Source organism: Trachymyrmex septentrionalis, unplaced genomic scaffold (genome assembly GCF_001594115.1).
Source record: "Trachymyrmex septentrionalis isolate Tsep2-gDNA-1 unplaced genomic scaffold, Tsep1.0 scaffold35, whole genome shotgun sequence".
Classification (NCBI taxonomy): Eukaryota; Metazoa; Arthropoda; class Insecta; order Hymenoptera; family Formicidae; genus Trachymyrmex; species Trachymyrmex septentrionalis.
In genome coordinates this window covers 36,611-40,045 of record NW_017305514.1, presented here as the reverse complement: position 1 = coordinate 40,045, position 3,435 = coordinate 36,611, and the positions used below count along the sequence as shown (strand labels likewise).

General features: G+C 44.4%; 2 protein-coding genes across 4 annotated transcripts in view; one reads left to right on the top strand and one right to left on the bottom strand.

Moving 5' to 3' along the window:
* LOC108750297 (elongation factor-like GTPase 1) overlaps positions 1 to 3,435 on the top strand; it is a 43,983-nt gene that overhangs the window by 22,112 nt on the left and 18,436 nt on the right. The window lies entirely within an intron of this gene.
* The window catches only part of LOC108750298 (mucin-5AC), a 23,969-nt gene that overhangs the window by 18,079 nt on the left and 2,455 nt on the right, over positions 1 to 3,435 (bottom strand). The gene's annotated exons all lie outside the window — the stretch shown is intronic.

Genomic DNA, 3,435 nt, shown 5'->3' with positions numbered 1-3,435 from the left:
ATATATATATATATATATAAATATTTATGCGCGTTCTAATTAAATATTTTTTTTATATTATACACCAGGTAAAATTATTAGCAGAATTCTGCCCTGAATTCCAATATGAATTATAGGCACTGTCTAAAGTGGACTTTCAAGAAACGGGGAAGAGATATTTTTCGAAAAGTAGCTCAACGCGCGTCGTCTTCACTTTTGCGTTTACTTTCTTGCGTTTGCATCGATTCCTTTTTCCCTTTTTTTTTTCCTCCCTTCCCGTTTTCCCTCGAAAAATCGCCGCTTTCGCTTTTCCGCGTCAATATCGCGAATGAGGGAAAGGATTATAGACCTCGTATCTCTGCGGTTTGCCGAGATATTACATGATACGGATGGGATAATGTATTATAGAACGTAACGCATTTTCCCTTTATACAGTTCCGAATGTTTGCTTCTGGGACGACCTTAACAGGATAGAGCTCTCGCTCTCGCAACGGTAATTAGATTTTTCTGAGCGCGGCTAAAGTTCACGTTGAACTCGAGTACACGCCATTTCGTCGCGTACGAAGCTCGCAATCCAGCCCGTCTTTTATCAACGTTACATCTTTCCTCTCTATAATTTTCCGTCGTTTACTCGCATTTTATCGTAATCTCCATATTCGTGATACACAGCTAAGCGAAATGCACTCTTTTTTTCGAATGCGATAATGCGAAAAGTTAATAACACGGGAAACATAATTTCTCGTTTGTGCGACAATGAGAGAAAAATGACGTCTGTACCGTGCGAAATTATGCAAATAAGAAGAACGACCGACGTAATTGCTACATGTCAAGTTCGACTCGAAGAGATGGAAATTCTCTGGTTGCGGCCAGAATGCCCCCGCGATCTACAGCTGCGTAGATCGGCGAAATCGCGTAGAATTTCCGTTGTACGTGAAACGTATGTAAACGAGATATATTTTCCAATTATACAGCGGGGCTTTCCTCATTCATGCGTGCCCCCCTTTCGACGAGCTCCCTCCCCCCCCCCCTCTCCCCCCGAGGTCGCTTTCCGTCCTCGCGAAAATTTCTTTTTTTTTTTTTTCTTTCAACATCAGGAGAACCTTTCGCGAAACTACTGTAATCTCGCGATCTTTCCTTCGCGGTCAAGCAGGTCGGCAGCCCGCGATTTTTCCCGTCGCCCGAAACATTTACATCGACAGACGTAATGTATAGGAATTAGGTGAGGCGAGGAGGAGGTAGATAGTTGGGAGAGGCGGCGGCGCGTTTATTTGTTCGTCTTCCTGAATGTCCGTGCATCGGTCCATGGCGAGCTGACCGCTTATCTGCCTGGCTACCTACGTATTTTCCTTTCACGTGCTCGATCTTGTCCGCGCGTCGGTGCTTGTGCCGCAACAGTTATCGCACGTATGCCATACGACACTGGTGAAATTGGGTCATTCGGTACAAACCGACCATACGAGCCGTTATCTCGTTGCATTAGCAAGGCCGTATCAAACTGCGCCCGCTCGCTCGCTCGCTCGCTCGCTCGCGGGTGCGAGCGGGCACACCGCACGCTTCGAGCATCAGATGTTAGACATTACGCTTCATTAGAATATGTATCTCGCGTTGCTGAATATATGTACCTGCGACGGATGCGCGTCTCAGTGTAACGGAAGCGAGAACGCGGCACGGACCGTGTAAAAAGAAGAGAGGAATGTCTGTCGTCTCGAGCGGATACACACGCGCGAGATAGCGCGATGAAGAATGCTGATTAAACACGATCGATTTCGAAATTGTAACGTGTCGTATTGCTACTGAATCTCACGGGTATTTTCTCTGTGCGATTGAGAAAAATGCCTGGCTGGGGATTCGTTGGAAATGTCTGATTGGAAATGGACGAATCTGAATTTTCTAACTTATATCTACTAGAGGTCCCCAATTAAGATAAGTAGAATTGATATAATCCAAATCTTCTGGCTCGTCCAATGTCTTCTTTAATCAGACATTTTTTTTCCCCAGTGTGCGAAATGTGTGAAACCCTTGCTCGAGTTTATTCGTTTCATTCCGTAGAGATCCGATTGTTTTCCAGTGGATTCAATTTAACGCACAATGGAAACTCTGTTTCCCGCTATTCGGAAATTTTATCATACTTCTTTCTGTCATTCTTTCGTCACGGTAAACCGCACAATTGTGGGCGGGAGAATGAGTTTCCACGCTTCAACCGCAAAGTATTTGAACATTCGCGACATTGGCCATTTATACGAACAATGTAACAATTACGTTATTCTTGTAATGAGGGACAGGGGGAGAGAAAGATTTATGCTACATTTATATGTAGTTCGATTTTAATCTCGATTCGACTGACTCTTTTCTAGCTCTAAGAATTAGAAAGAGACGACCAGAGTTAGTTGAACCGAGGTTAAAGTTAATCCACATTGGTAGAAACGGGCATTATAGAGTTGAGCAAAACGGTACACGCAGTTTTAGAGAGCGAGTAAAAAAGGACGAGCGCTTTTACGATGGTACAACGATATGAATCGCAATTTTAAAAAGAAACATTAAGATACGCAGAAGATCAAACCGTATAATTAACACACTCTGAATCTTTTTGTATATTCTCTCTCTCTCTCTCTCTCAAATAGATATAATTGCGGCTTTTTTTTGTCTTCATTCGCATCCGTTCCTCGCTGCCCCATCTTTTTCGTCTCTATATAATTTCTTTTTCATATTTTTGTGTATTAATTCGATTTGTTTTTGTCGTACTATTTTCGTTAATTGCACACTTGTTAATACTTTTCCTCCGTTTCAATGCTCTTAGAGGACTCGCCCTGGACGGCAATAAATACCTTTATCTATCTATCCGTCTATCTCAAACACGTTTTCTCTCTGTCTCGTTAGCAATTCGTTGCGCGTTAGAGTTATAGGCGAGCGAGTGAATAATTTCACCATTAATGAGCAACTCGCGAGAGCAACGAGCATTAATTTACCTGCGCAAATAAAACGAACGTTCACGGATCGATACGCATACGTTTGTTTCGGCAATTTGTCGGACTAACGAGACTGAAAGGAAAGCGCCGCGTACGGCGCGGTCGACTGTACACAAAAGCGTCGTGCAATTAGCAATGGATATGAGCACCGACGGTGAAAAAGACAGACGGAGAAAGAGTGTGCCTTGATGGATCTCGTAAAATCGTTCGCGTTTCACGTCTTGCGTCCGCGCGACACATAAAGGATCTCGCGCGGTTCAAAAGCCGAGGCAGAAGAGACAAAGAGAAACGGACGCGAGAGAGACTCGCGTCAACGCCGCTGACGACGTAACCGTCTAACGGATCTTTTGGCTTTAACGCGTTGCGTAGCCCTTTTCCTCATTGTAATCATTGTAGTCCCCCCCGTGGTTCGTCACATCATTTGCCACAGCGGCTAGTCGGAGTGGCTGCCGTGATGCGCGAGAGACATCGAAGAAACGCGTCATATGCT